Here is a 16,487-nt window from a genome sequence, read left to right as displayed (position 1 = left end):
AAATTGGTCCAACAACTCCTAGATGATGCAAAGAAGAATAACATAAGACTGATAGGAATCCATGAAGTAGCAGGAGAAATTACAAATGACTTAAAAAAGCTCCTCACAGAATTAATGACAGAAAACTTCCCGAACTGAAGGGAAGAATTAGACATACAGATAAGTGAAGCATATAGGACTCCAACTAGCCATGATCAAATAAAATCTACATCTAGACATATAATAATCAAGATTCCAAAAACCCAACAGAAGAACAAAATACTACAAGCAGTAAGAGAAAAGAAACAAATCACATGCAAAGGAAAGCCCATAAGAGTCACAGAAGACTTTTCAACAAAAACACTCAGGTCAAGGAGAGCCTGGAGTGAGGTATTTCAAGTCCTAAAAGAAAACAAACTCCAACCTAGACTGATGTATCCTGCAAAACCCTCTTTCAAAATGGATGGGGAAATAAGATACTTCCATGACAAAGAACCCCTGAGAAACTTCATGAACACCAAACCAGCACTACAAGGAATTCTAAACAATATCCTAGAAAAAGACAATGAATGTCACAACACCATGAGGCCCAACAGACCAAATAAAATAGCCAAGGCAAGAAACTAAAAGGAGAGGGGGGAAAAGTAAAAAGAGTCAACAAAAGGACAATGACATGACAATAATAAATCAGTACATATCAGTTATAACCATCAATGTCAATGACCTCAATTCACCAATCAAGAGAAATACACTGGCAGAATGGATTAAGAAACAAAATCCAACAATATGTTGTATACAAGAAACACACCTAGTGCAAAAAGAAGCCCATAGACTGAAAGTGAAAGGATGGAAAATAATTCTCCATATGACAGGAGCCCAAAAAAAGCAGGGGTAGCAATCTTATTCACAAAGTAAATATCAAACCAAAACTGATTAAGAGAGACAAAGAAGGGCACTACATCCTTGTAAAGGGAACAATTCAAGAGGAAGAGATGACAATCATAAACATAAATGCACCAAATATTAATGTCCCTAACTATATAAAACAGATATTAAGTAACATGAAAAACCAAATAAGCACTACTACAATTGTAGTGGGGGATCTAAATACCCCACTATCACAAATAGACAGATCATCTAGGCAAAAAATAAACAATGAAATACTAGAACTCAACCAAACTTTTGAATGCATGGACTTAATAGACATCTATACAGTGTTCCACCCCACAAAATCAGAATATACATTCTTTTCAGCTGCACATGGGTCATTCTCCAAGATAGACCACATATTAGCTCACAGAACAGGTCTGAATAAATGCAAAAGAATCCAAATTATCCCCTGTATATTATCAGAACATAGTTCAATGAAGCTGGAGATCAATAGCATAAGAAACCATAGGAACTCCACAAACTCATGCAAATTGAACACTGTCCTGAACAATCAATGGATAACAGAAGAAATCAGACAGCTTTTACAAATAAATGAAAATGACAATACAACATGCAAGAATCTATGGGACACGATGAAAGCAGTTCTACATGGAAAATTCATAGCACTGACTAACTACACTAGGAAAACAGAGCAAGCTCAAATAAACAACCTAATGATGAATCTTACACTCCTAGAAAAACAAGAGCAAGAAAAACCCAAAGCTGAAACAAGAGAGGAAATTATAAAGATTAGAGCAGAAATCAATGCAATGGAAACTAAGAAAATGATACAAAAAATAAATGAATTGAAGAGTTGGTTTTTTGAAAGAATAAATAAAATTGATAAAACCTAAGCTAACCTTATCAAAAAAAGGAAAGAAAAGGCTCAGATCCATGCAATCAGGAATGAAAAAGGCAAAGTCACAACAGATCCAACAGAAATCCCAAGGATCATTAATACCTACTTTGAGAAACTGTACTCTAAAAAAATGGAAAACACAGAAGAAATGGACAGATTGCTAGATACTTATGAATTACCAAAGTTGAACAAAGAAGATAAAAACATTTTAAACACCCCATTACAATCAGTGAAATTGAAAATGTAATTAAAAACTTACCAACAAAGAAAAGCCCAGGACCTGATGGATTCACTGCTGAATTTTCAAGACATTTAGAGAAGAACTACTGCCTTTACTCTTCAAACTTTTCAATGAAATTTAAAGGGAAGCAATACTTTCAAATTCATTCATGGAAGCAAGTATCACTTTGATTCGCAAACCAGGGAAAGATGCAACTAAAAAAAGAGAACTATAGGCCAATCTCCTTAATGAATATAGATGCAAAAATCCTTAATGAGATGCTAGCAAACAGAATACAGAGGATCATCAAGAAGATCATACATCCTGAACAAGTTGGATTTACTCCAGGGATGCAAGGATGGTTCAACATACATAAGTCAATAAATGTAATACACTGTATTAACAGAGTCAAGGAAAAAACCATACGATCCTCTTGATAGATGCAGAAAAAGGATTTGACAAAATTCAACACTGATTCATGATAAAAACCCTGCAAAAAATTGGAATAGATGGTCTATATATCAACTTAATAAAGGCTATCTATGAAAAACCAACAGCCAACATCACACTAAATGGCCAAAAACTGAAAATGTACACGTTAAAATCAGGAACAAGACAAGGATGCCCACTATCACCACTCCTCTTCAATATAGTTCTGGAATCATTAGCCATAGCAATTAGACAAGAGAAAAAAAATTAAAGCAATAAAGATAGGAAAGGAAGAAGTTAAACTGTCAATATTTGCTGACGATATGATACTCTACATTGAAGATGCAAAAAACTCTACCAAAAGACTTCTAGACTTAGTTGACACTTTAGCAGAGTAGCTGGATACAAGGTCAACACCCCAAAATCAATAGCCTTCTTATACACAAATAGGAGACTCACTGAGAGAGAAATTAGGGAAACAATTTCTTTCACAATAGCATCCCAATAAATGAAGCATCTAGGAATCAATCTAACAAAAGAATCAAAAGACCTCTACACTGAAAACTACAGCACTCTGAAAAAGGAAATCAAAGAGGATATAAGAAAATGGAAAGATATCCCCTGCTCCTGGGTAGGAAGAATCAACATAGTGAAAATGGCCATACAATCAAAACTGCTATACAGATTCAGTGCAATGCCAATTGAAATTGCAACACTATATTTCACAGAACTAGAAAGAAGAATCCAAAAATTCATTTGGAACCATAAGGGACCTAGAACAGCAAAAGCCATCCTAGGCAACAGACACATGGCAGCGGGTATAACAATTCCCAATCTAAAACTATACTACAAAGCCACTGTGATAAAAACAGCATGGTCTGGCAAAGAAACAGACTGAGGATCAGTGGAACAGATTGGAAGACACAAAAACAATTCCAGACATACTCAGCTACATCATCTTTGACAAAGCAGCTGACTGTCCCCACTGGAGGAAGGATGGCCTCTTTAATAAATGGTGTTGGAAAAACTGGATGTCAACCTGCCACAGATTAAAACTAGACCCTTATCTTTCACCATGCAGTAAATTAAAATCCAAGTGGATTAAAGATCTAAATATTAAAACAGAAACACTAAACTTGTTGGAAGATGAGTTAGGCAAAACTTGAAGACATTGGCATAGGAAAAGACTTTATGAACAAATCCTCAGTAGCACAGGAACTAGCAAAAACAATCAACTGGGATCTCATCTTATTAAAAAAACTTCTGCACTGCAAAAGAAACCATCAACAGAACTAAGAGACAACCTACAATGTGGGAAAAAATTTTTTACCAGCTGCTCCTCAGACAAAGGACTATTATGTAGAATATACAAAGAACTCAAAACAATCAGCCCCTCCAAATATAAAGACCCAATTCAAAATGGGCATCCAAAATGAACAGATACTTCTCAGACAAAAAAGTAAAAGCAGCCAGTAAATATATGAAAAAATGTTCCACATCACTGGTCATTCGAGAGATGTAGATGAAAACAACACTGAGATTCCACCTCACCCCACAGAGAATGGGGGAAGAGTAAAAAGGGAAAAGAAAACAATGTGAGAGAATGAAAAGATGAAAATAAAGTGTTTGTAGATGGGGAGAGAAGGAGGGGGTGAAGGGAGGGCAGAGGTAAGGGGAAAAAATGAGAATCAAGACTTGTCATGTAGAGGTACAAAATCATAACAATGAATGTAACTGTACTGTATCCCTAAAATGTACCAATAAACTCAATTAAAGCTGAAAAAAAAAAAGAAATCACACAATAACAAATGTTGGTGGGGTTGTGGGGAGAAAGGAACCCTTCTCCATTGTTGCTGGGAGTGCAGATTGGTGCAACCACTATGGAAACCAATATGGTGATACCTCAAAGAGTTGGGACTAGAGGTTCCATTTGACACACCCATCCCTCTGCTGGGTATCTTTCCAAAAGAATTAAAAGAATCATACCAGAGTGATATGTGCACACCCATGTTTATAGCGGCACAGTTTGTAATAGCTAAAACTTGGAAACAGCCCATTTGCCCATCAGTTTGAGACTGGATAAAGAAGATATGGCTTTTCTATAAAATGGAATACTACACAGCCATAAAGAATTAGAAATTAGATTCATTCATAGGAAAATGGATACATTTTGAGGATATACTCCTAAGTGAAATAAATAAATCACACAGGTGTAAATACCGAATAGTTTCTCTGGTGTAAATAAACTATAATAGTATATAAGATCCTAATGAGATAACTGACAATTTAAAATAGAAGAAAGGGGCTGAAGGTGTAGGAGAAGTGGGAGGGGTAGGGGAAAGCTAATAAGGGAAAAGAAAAAAATATGAGAAAATGAAGAAATGGAAATCAAGTGTTTGTAAATGGGGAGGGGAGGAGGGGGTGAAGGGAGGGCAGGGACAAGGGGAAAAAATGAGAACCAAGACCTGTCATGTAGAGGTACAAGATCCAAACAATGAATGTAACTGTACTGTATTACCTAAAATGTACCAATAAACTCATTGAGGAAAAAAATAAATAAAACTGCTTATGTGTTTCTTCTTTGAGCTCTTTAAACATTTTGACCATTTGGTTTTTTTAGTACTTTGCCTGTCACATCCTCTATTTCAGTGTCTATAAGATTAGTTTTTTTGTGAGAAGGGTTTTTGAAGACATCTTGTTGCTTTGCTTTCTCACCTTTCAATTTGTGTTTTGTTTTGTTTTGTTTGCTGCAGCTACATCAGTTAGAGTGGACTCTGTCCCTACTGTGCATATCTCTTTAGTTAGAATATGTCTCCCTGTAATGTGTCCTTGGATTTCATTTTGGTTTGATGTTTATACCTCTTTTCAGCCTACTCAGTGTAATAATTGAGGGTCTTCTTAGTACCCAACCTTCTTGGGAGGGTCTGATTCCCAGAACCACAAAGAGAAAACAAACTGCAGTAATGTTGATGACATAAAGACAGACTAGATACAGTATTAGTATAGAGTAAAAGAAATTAACAGAGGCTACCATATCACTATTGATAATAGTAAAGAAATAAAAAATAATAAAATCAGAGAAAATCTGAATATTGTTATAGGAACCAGTAAAAGCTACAATTGTAACATCTTTATCAATAGATAAAAATAATAATATAATAAAGACACAAAGACAAAACAAACACTGGCATATAGTACCTCCTAAATACAACAATGGTGCCACCTTAACAGTAAAAAAGAGTTAAGTGGTAATAGCATTTAGTCATCTAAATCTCTAAAAAATTAATAAAGCTCAATTGTAGTAATTATTATAAAAATGGAGGGGATAAGGAAAAGGAGAAATGAAAGGAATAAAATTTGACAAAGAAAGAAAAAGAAGATAAGAAGAGGAGAAAATTGAGATTAAAGAATCCAATGGAAGAATAAAAGAAAATTAGTAGAATTATGTAAAAGTAACAAAAAAAAGAAAAAGAATAAAACAAAGAACAAGAGAAAGGAGAAGAGAAAAATAAATCCAAAAAGTTCCTCCACGTGTTTGAGTGAGAGATCCAATTCAGTGCTCCTCTTTGTGTCCAGAAGCTACAGAAAGCCTCTGTGTTCAGAAGAGAAAATTGGTGGGGATAACTGTATTGACTCAATATTTGACAACATTAACCCAGTGTAGCCCAGTGATTCTCAAACCTGAGCATGCAGTATCAGAATCTTCAAAAGAACTAAACAAAACATGATTTGGGGACCCTAGTTTCACATCCCTGATCCTGTGGATTTGAAGTTGGGCTGGAGAGTTTGTATATCTAAATTTCCCAGGTGGCACAGACACTGACGCTGATAACTGCTGGTCTGGACAGCCACAATTTGAGAACCTGTGGCCTAAGTAGTTTTGTTTCCTCAGCTGTGGCTAATTCTGTATCCTCCTGGTGATAAGGAGGAGGTGGAGTTTTAGCATACTACCAGATGCTTCTTGGAACTAATACCCAAACATATTCTAGCTCTGCACTTGTTTTCGATAGGAAAGGGGAAGGATTTTTATTTGAAATATATTTTGTGAAGTTAGAAAATGTAGAAAAGTGATCTCAAAGCAACTGAAAATACTTTACCAACATGAAATCTTAAATTTTCTCCTGATTTCATAATCCAGTCCAGCGGTGAACTTGTTTTCCTCTGTATTTTGGCCCTTGAAATTTGGCTGCAAAAATTAACAGATGCAAAAATGGCTGATGGCAAAATTTGCCTTTTCTCTTCAAACTTTCAGGTTTTCTTGCACTTCTCAACAAAAGATGCACATTAATTTTCAGACACATTTCCTCCCATTGGCTATTTGATAAAAATTAACTAGCTTAACAATTCACAGAGAGTTTTACAGGACTCATCACCATCTAGTATGATAATCCTTACAGTTCTGGATACTTAGATGATCTCCAATTATGAACTTTATCTTAGAGTCTTGTTGTCTCCTAGAAAACAGTATTTTACCATTTCACAAACATAGAATTTCAATCTAAACTTCATGTCGGTGTATTTTTCTTTGCCTCATTCTCTTTTAAAAAATCTGTCTCTGCAATAAAGAAATTCACTTTATCTCTGTATTTTGTGTTCTTTTCTTCAGATGTTTTCAAGAATATTTAGCATTATGATATCAAGAAGTAAATCTGAACCATGGGATGCATATCTCCCCAGTCATGAGATAGTTGCATCTTTTCTTATAGCACGCATTTTATTTACTCCACTATCAACACATTTAGCATGCCCTTAATATTCAAAGGATGTTATAATAAAACTAGTGGCTGTATTCACAAAGAAAAAGTATTATATCATTTTATGAAAGTTGTTAAAGTTAATAGAGAATACAAACTTGATTAAAAGAGCAAACACCTCATTGAGGTGTCAGAGCCTGAACAAGGTGAGAATGATATGACTCAGGGACATTGAAAAGGATACCTGTGGTTGACAGTATAGTCATATGGGTAAAGTCTAGCTAGGGAAGTCAGAATGTGAGTTCGGAGAGTATCCTCCTGGGAGTCTTTACTCACTGACTCACCTCCTACCATTCCTGCCCCTTACAGCCATCCTGAATTTAAGCTTTTGCATTCTGTTACTCCTGTTACCCCCGTCCAGGTTTCCTCCAAACAGTAACACAGCTTTATCCTTTTCATGAATAAATTCTCTGCCAGATGCCACTGCCTTAGAGAGCTCTTTTCATATTTAAAATGTACCTTCCTTCCCATTAAATCTACATTTCTCTCTCAACCCATCTAATTTTCTTCATGGTACTTATTAGTATCTGAAAGTAATTATTTATGTACTTGTTTATGATCTGCCTCCTTTTTATACACAAGGTATGTTATCCTCTGAGTCTTCAGGACTATAATACTATATGTTGAATGCGTAGACACAAAAATGATACCCAGGTGTCACCTCTGCTGACTCATTAACTATATGCTCTTGTCTACACACCTCACAGAACATAGGACTGAAGTTCCTGTCTCAGAAAAATACACACACACACATGCATATTATTACTTGTGCAGGAACTTTAGGGTCACACAAAATAGATAAAACTATAACCCTCAAATTATAAGCACAGGGAAGGGACAGGGAATGAAAAAATAAATTGAGTTGTATTATGTATGTGCACCAACTCCCCATAAGGACTGTAAACATTATGTACTACAAATATATGCTAATAAAAAAATCTGAAAAAAAGCTATATCCTAGAGAATGTCACCTGCTTGACACTGATACAGATCTTTCTCTTCTGTTTTGTGTGTCCACGAACTGTATTTGCTACATAGAAAGCCCAGGACAAAATGAAGGTCTATGAAGAAGAGAAAAGTATCATGAAGTTAATGAAGAGAAAATAGAACTTGCAGAAAGTCAAACCTGATTTTAAAAAAAAAAGATGAAACAAGTTGAGGTTACAATAGTCAGTCACTTTAGAATGATTTCCACTCTTTTAACCACCAGAGTCAGAGGACCCAAAAACACAAAGGAATCTTAAGCTGAGTTAAAAAAAAATCTTCACCAAAACTATGTACGTATTCCATTCCCAGTTCACCTGGCAATGGTTTCCTACTTTACAGAAAAGACATCATAAAAAAGAGAAAAAAGTAATGCAAATGAAATAAATAGCAACTAAAGGCAGGGCCAGTTATAGTTAACTACATGGTCATAGGATGAGGGCTTTCTGAACAAAGTGTCTGAAGAGGAATGATATGAAGTAAAAAGATAAAATCACAAAATGATTGAGGGTGATGTTTGAGCATCTCCAGCTGAACACTTGGGAGAGCTTCTGTTACTGCTCAAGCTTGCTTCTTCCACAACTCTCGGTGGTGCTGGATAACTGCAGTTCTGTTACCCTACTCAGCCTATGCCTTGTCATTTCTGCTTGGAAGTAAATTCTGGATCAGGAGTGCCAGATAAAAGATGCGGTGTACAATGAAGCCTTAATTTTAGATAAACAAAAAAATTTAAATAAAAATGTCCCATGTAATATTCATGATACTTATACTAAGATAATTTTGTCATTTATCTGAAATTCAAATATAATTGGGTATCCTACATCTGTTTTTGTTAAATCTGTCAACTCTATTTCACATCAGGGACCCAGATCTAAGAAAGGATGAAGTTTGGCTTCCCTGGGTTCCTGGGTTGAGGGTACAGAGCAATTAGAAGCCCTATGGTGAAGACCTGCCATGTTAACCCACTAGAAGGCTAGCTCTTCCCAGGACTTACACTGAAGTGCCTATGTCTTTCTGTATTCATGTTGGCCTAGCTATCTACAATCCTGAGCACAGAGGTGCTATGTATTCATTCTTCCTTTCCCTGAGTCTTCTCTTCTGATTTATTTTAATCTTAAGAGTAGTCTGCCTAGAAAATTCTCCTGGGACCAAAGACATACTCATTTATAAATTTCCTACTAACATTTTTATTATTGTCAACTGTATTACAGAAGAACTTTTCTTTCAATTGCTGACCAATTTTTTTCCTGAATTCTAGGCGATCTTTGATCTGTTTGTAAACCCACTGAGACCTAATCGTTTTGCCATTACTTACTAATGTAACCACAAGGTGGGAAGGAAAGGAAGAATGAAAAATCCCAGGATTGGGAACTCCATGAAAAGAAAAACCGTCGGCAATAAAAAATATGAAAGGTGGTAATGTTTGTATCTCAACATATGGGTAGAGCTCAGTGATAGGTAATTAGGAGTAATAATTCTTCAGCTGTCTACACAGCAAGAAGGCAATCAGCCTTCTGGAGGTCTTTCATTATGCTAATAAATATTAAGGTTTGGTACAGGGAATTGTTGGACTTGAGGCTTATCAATTAGGCAAGAATCCAATATCACACCTGGAATATACTATTATAATTTTAATAGCATCAGTTGAGGGAAACTTGACACGGCACTGATGTTAGTCTAAATCTGTTTCTAAATCTTCATGTTACTAGCACTTTGAGCCAGAGAACTGCCTTGTGAGGGGTTGTTCTATGCGATCGGATGTTTAGAAGCAGCCTAGTCTCTATTTAATAGATTCCAGTAGCAACTTCCACTGTGACAACCAAATATATCTTCAGACATTTCCAAATGTCCCTTGGAGAGCAAAAATTGGAGAGAAAAAATGAACCATTGAGAGCCACTGGTCTAGGATTAAAGAGTAGTGTTTAATCTTGGGGGAGCATCAGAAGAGCCTGTCCTTCCTTTGACAATAGAAAATCCCTAGACCCACTCTTAAAGATTCTCATCTGTCTAAGATGGAGCTCAAGTAGTGGAGTTTTGTAAAAGCTTTTTAGAGCTATCCAGTTAAGAGTCAAGAAACTTTAATCTAAACCTCTTTTTTAAAAAATTTAAAAACAAAAAAGCTTTATTTGCCAAAGGCTCACCCTTGGAATCTGGGCAGAGCTGTATTCACGGGTGTGGATGGAATGACCCCTGCTGTTGAAGAAGAGACATGGAGAATAAGCTTGATGATGCCTGGGTCTAGGATGTCTCACTCCTCACTCACCCCGGTTTAACTTGTTTTAAACTGCATTTTGAAAATACAATTTCAGAATTTTAGGCTGTGGTTGTACTAATAATGTTGCAAGACAGGAAAAGGAACAGAAGAAAAATTGAGAAATTGTATAACTCTGATTCTTTTGTTGCTGAAAGAAAGAGAATGGTTTTATTTACTGGCTCCTTTTTCATTTTTTAAAAGCCTTCCACTAAGTTTTTCACATGTGCTTTCCAGTTATTGTGTGGGAACTCAGCAGCCTCAGGAGCACCACTGGGGTACTTTTCAAATACTTAAAGATGGTTACCATATGTGAGTTTCCTAAAACCTACACAGACTGGGCAGTAAAGGTCAGCCTGCTGTTCAGCTCTTGAGATCCAAGGCAAGCAAGCATCTGTTAGAGGAAGAACCCAGAGATAATCTAGAGAACTAGTTCACACTGCTTACTGGGAAGAGTCTTCCCAGAAACATTCAACAAGGCATCAAATATCCCTCTTACAATGCAGAGGGGACCTGTGGCTAAAGAATGCAAAAAAGAATGTAGAAACAAGGGGCAGCAAAGCAGCCTTTAAAATTAGTGATGCTTAATAATGACTTGGCTGCTCCCACAATCTATCCTACAGTGGTTCAACAAGCCTCATATTTTATTTTTACAATGTCATTAAATCCTGTTTAAATAAATGCTAGATGTTAAAGTAGGACTTCATAATGAGTGATAAGAAATATGCAAACTGCTCTTCAAGGAACAGGATTAGTGACAATACCTTGCTTGGTTATTTGCACTAATAACTTGCACCATATGCTTCTTTTTCTCTTCTATTACTATGGGAACCTTAAACACTCACCTTAGTTCTACCAGGAAAAGATTTCTAGAGTGAAAATTTAGATCTCAAGGATCTTCTTGGCACTCTCCTGCTTTTCAACTCAAACAAAGTAAGTGCAAACAAACACACAAAAGAGGAAATCCACTGAGGTGTCAGCTGTCTGAGGAGTGACATCAGCCCAGGCACAGGGAGAAGTGTTGCCAGAAGCTTGCACTGCAGTGATGCAAGACTGGAGGTGGAAGCAGATCACTCTCTGCAAATGTTCTGTCGTGCGCTAGGAGAGAAAAGAGGGAGTAGAGCAGAAAGAAGAACAAATAGGGTAACATGCAAGTCAGGAGGAAAAGAAAATTCAACTGTAAGAAGTTAGAGCCAACAGGGCAAGTAACACATGTAATAAGCCCAAGTAATGCAATAAAAAGCTATCAGTAAAGTGACTCATGCTCACTGTTAAAAGGAAATGGGTTTTCTTAAAAGCCTCTTCTCACCCTTTCTGGAACTGGCATTTCTGGCACTAAAGTAATAAAACGGGGCCACTTGTATTATATAACTCAATTCTGAAGAAAATAACATTGTTTTAGTACAAAAAGCAGACGATAATAGTTTTTCATAACCTGGAAGACTGAATGTATGGCAGTTGTTTCAATAATGCCCTAGGACCTAGGCAAGAGGTTCTGTATCTGTTCCCTGTTCTTCAGAAAGCCTGGAATATAAGAAACAAATGCAAATAAATGCATCAAAGAATACACTGGTGCCTCTGTCCCTCCAGATCCAATGCTCTGTGCTGGTGCCACATGACACACAACTGTAAACATCTGCTTTCATGACCCACGCCATCCCCGGACCAGGGCAATGCTTCCCACAGATCTTACTCTGTGACACTAAAACAAAAGGCAAATGCATCTGCATTCCATGAAGGTGTAGGTTGTACCACTGCTGAAATTAGACAGATACTGCATTATGTAGTGGAAAGTGCCTGAGTGGCAGAAGCATTTAGATTAAAAAAAGACAAATTAATTAACTTGTCAGATCCTTTCTCTCTGATAACATGAATGTAATAGATTCTTGCATAATGAAGTTTATGCAAGTTTCCCAGAAGGGCCTCACATCTATTTTCTTGCTTTTCTTCATGTTCCAATTTATAGCTCAGAGGTACTTTTGAATTAAATTCATCTCTGAAAATGAAACACGGTTAAGTACATTTTGCAATATCAAGCATTTCATATATGCATACATATGTAAGCTTAGATGTAATGTGGTTGAAATGTGGCAATTAGATGGACATAGAACATGAGAAATACTCTTATTCTGAAACTAAGCTTATGTCAAAAATTAGAAGTTGTTTTATTTAAATAATTTTCAGTGTTCATATTCATTTGTTATATTTGGTATGATTTTTCTTCAGTTATGTTGGACAAGTTTGATAATACCATATATTTGATATAAATGTATTAGAAAACTTTTCTGAGAAGGTACATGAAAAATACTTTTTAAAGCTTTGGACTTATTTTAATTCAAATTTTGATGAAGATGTTTCTAAACTTTTTATACTTTAAATATAATTGTGTTGGATTATTTCATCCTTTAGTAGATTTTTCTATTGCTGCCATAACAAATTAACACAGTTGACTGAATTACAACAATACAAACTTATTGCCTTATCATTGTGTAGGTTGGAAATCCAAAATGCATGTTACTGGGCAAAAATTAAGAGCTGGTTCCCTTTCCGGAAGCTTTAGGAAGAAGCCATTTCTTGACATTTTCAGCTTCTGGAGGCTACTCAGAGTCCTTGCCATGGCTCCAAAGCCAGAAGCAGCAGGTCGCATCCTCACGTCACATCTTTCTGACTCTTCACCTATTATCCCACCTCTCTCTGAATGCAGCTGGGATATGTTCTCCACTTTTAAGCATTTATGATTAGATTGTGCCCCCTAGAATAACATAGGGTGATCTGCCCCATCTCAAGATCCTTAATCACATCTGTAAAGTCCCTTTAGCCACATAAAAGGGTTCAAAGTTTAGGAAATAGAAAACTGTAAGAGGTTATTAAGCTGTCTATTATAATTACTGAGAATAAGTGCAATATCATAATGGCAATAGAATAGAGAATCGTGAAGTTAAAAATAGCAAAAAATGTGCAGGGAAAAAAAGAGATTGGCCTCACCCTTAGGAGAGCCCATAAAGATAGCCAGTTTTCTTCTCCCCACCCACACAGAGATAGGCCGTCTCTCCAACATCCAAGCTGGACTCAGAAGGAAACAACACCGAGACAACACTGACAGGAGGGAGTAAGAGTTGAATGGAATAAGGGAACTGCAGAGGAAACAAAAGGAAGACGCAAAAGTGAAGGTTCCTAGCATAATTCTGTTCTTAGAATGGTAGCCACAGGGTATGCAAGTCCCAAGAGTTAGGAAAAGGTTCTTAGAAATCAGAGAAACAAGCGCACTCATTGCTACTCTGTGAAATCTGTATTGGTTAGGAAACATCGCCCACCAGAAATACCAGTGCACATGAAGGAGTGTCCCTGGATTCTATGCAGGTGCATAATAATGCCATTTTGTTTCAGACTATACTCACCACATTCCAAAATAAAAAGGAGAAATGATGTGCTCATACTTTAAATTTTCTACTTTACAAAACACAAGGGATTTGAAAAACTAAGCAAAGAGAAGAGTAGCGACTCTTACTAATCATCTTTGTCCACAGAATGTTTGTTAAGATTCCTTGTCAAAGTAGGATGCTTCTAATTAAGTATACTGTATATATTGATGAATTCAGTTAATTATCTACTTGTCGTGAAACATGCACCATTCTAAAGTGAATCACTGTTTATTACAAATTCCAAAGAAAAATCATAAAAGCATACTTATTATAAAAAAAATCCACATATGGATGGGACTTCAGTCACCAGATATTTACTAAATAAATGTCCCACAGAAAGGTAAGCTAGTCTTTAATTTCACTGTTCATTGAAAAAAGCAACCAAAGTGTTTTCAAGTTTCTTGATTATTTTTATTGGGTTGTTTTCTTTTTATTCAATTGTAAAAGCTCCTTACATATTCTCAATAGAAACTTTATCAGGTAGGCATTTTGCAAATATTTTCTCCCCATCTGTGATTCATCTTTTCCTTTTCTGAATAGTATCTTTCAAAGAACAAAAGAAAAGTTTAATTCTGATGAAGTCTAGTTTACAAAGCTTTTCTTTTATGGCTTGTGGGAGTTCTTTCTCCTATGAAATCCTTGCTTACCTCTGGTTTAAAAAAAGATTAATTCATATTATTTTCTGTTAGAAGTTTTATATATATTTTATTAGTTTGATTAGCAGATTTAAGGTATACAATATAATGACATTCACTGTTGGAAATGTGTACCTTTACATAATCAATCTTGGTTCTTATTTTTCCCCATCCCCCTGCCCTCCCTCCCCTCCTAATCTGCAAAGACCTTGTTTCCATTATTTTTCACTTTCTCATATGAATTCCAACCCCTTCTTTCCTTTGTCCTACCCCTCCACTTCCCCTTTGACCCATACATGCACATTGAGGCAATACTCTTAAGTGAAAAAAGAGGGCATACGTGTGAATACCAAATAGTTTCTCTAGTGTGAGAAACTGAAAGTGTAAATAAGGACTAAAAAGTTATAATAGATAATGTGAAATAGAAGTTTTATATTTTTAAGTTTTGAATTTACGCTTCTGATCCATTTTAGATAGCAAATAAGCACATTTAAAAAGATGTATGGCATCATTAATCACTAGGGAAATTTATTAAAACCACAAGGAAATACTACTATATATATATGTGTCTGTGTCTGTGTTTATGTGTATTATATATGCATTAGAATGGATAAAAATCACTGGAGCTATGTACAGTGCTGGTGGAAATGAAAAGTGGTACAATCACTTGGGAAAATATTCAGGAAACAGCTGTACTGATGTGGACTTTTAAGATGGAAGGCTCTTGGGGGAAAAGATTTTCCCCTTCCCGTCCTCTCCACTATGAGAAATGAGGAAAAATACAAAATATACCTCAAAAGGGAACTTGTTGATATCCTCTTCAAATCTTCCCATGATAATAACTATCTTGATAATGTAATATTGGCTCTTTATTACCAGCTATTTAGCGATGAAACTTTATTGCTCTTTCTTCTTTATTCCCTCTTTATTGCTTTTTGCTATTAAACAATTAGTACATGTATATATCCTCAGTGTAAAGATTTAAACAATACCAAGATAACAAAACAAATCTTGACAGTATATATCCCTCCATTCTTACCCTTTTATCCCTCTCAGGAATCATTTATTTTGCTTCCTAAATGTTTTTACAGCACTTGTTCAATATTTTACACACACACACACACACACACACACACATACACACACACATATAGAGAGAGATAGATATAGATATAGATGCATACAAATTCAGACCCATGTAGCTTTTCAACATGAGTGGAACTGTGTTGTGGATATTGTTCTGTGATGTGCTTTCCAACTAAATTATATGTCTTGGAGATTATGTATATAAAACAAGGCCTAGGAAGAACTTGTTAGCTACCCAACAATATAAATCAATAAATTTGCAGAATTTTCCAAAATATGGATAGGCTATTAGAATAACTCCTACAACTTATTTACAAATTACCACTCCCCTGTTGATAGGCATTTAGTTTTCTAAATTTCCAAAGTTAAAAACTATGTAGCAATAAACATACATATATCCTTATACATTTTTTTGCAATATGTATTCATATGTCTTCAGCATGGATTTCTAGCAGTGGAATTGCAAAGGAGTTAGAGGATGCAAATATTTTTAATTTTTAAATTATAGTTATAATTTAGTAACTTACCAAAATATTAGTTTATTTTTACAGCAACAGAGTAAAAGTGTATCTGCTTTATTATACTGTTACCCTCACTAGTTGTAACTAATAGCTTTATTTAATGTGAATCTCATGAATGAATGGTAACATCATATTGCTGTTTTAATTTACAATTTTCAATTGCCAGTGAAGGTGAACACAAGTCACTGGCTTCTCTTCTGTGAGTTGTCTATTCATATTCTCTGGTTTTCTGCTCTTGAGCTATTATGTTATTGATTACATGAGCTCTTCATATATTCATTTATCTTTATTTTTCATTTATCTTTTATATATCTGACAAATATTTTCTCCGAACCAACAACTGATTTTCTCTTTGTTTATGGTATCTTTCATTCTATATATATTTTTATATTACTTTTTTTTTTTTTTTTTTTTTTT

Source organism: Fukomys damarensis, unplaced genomic scaffold (genome assembly GCF_012274545.1).
Source record: "Fukomys damarensis isolate Sample0158 unplaced genomic scaffold, DMR_v1.0_HiC HiC_scaffold_36, whole genome shotgun sequence".
NCBI classification, from domain to species: domain Eukaryota; kingdom Metazoa; phylum Chordata; class Mammalia; order Rodentia; family Bathyergidae; genus Fukomys; species Fukomys damarensis.
This window is presented reverse-complemented; position numbering follows the sequence as displayed.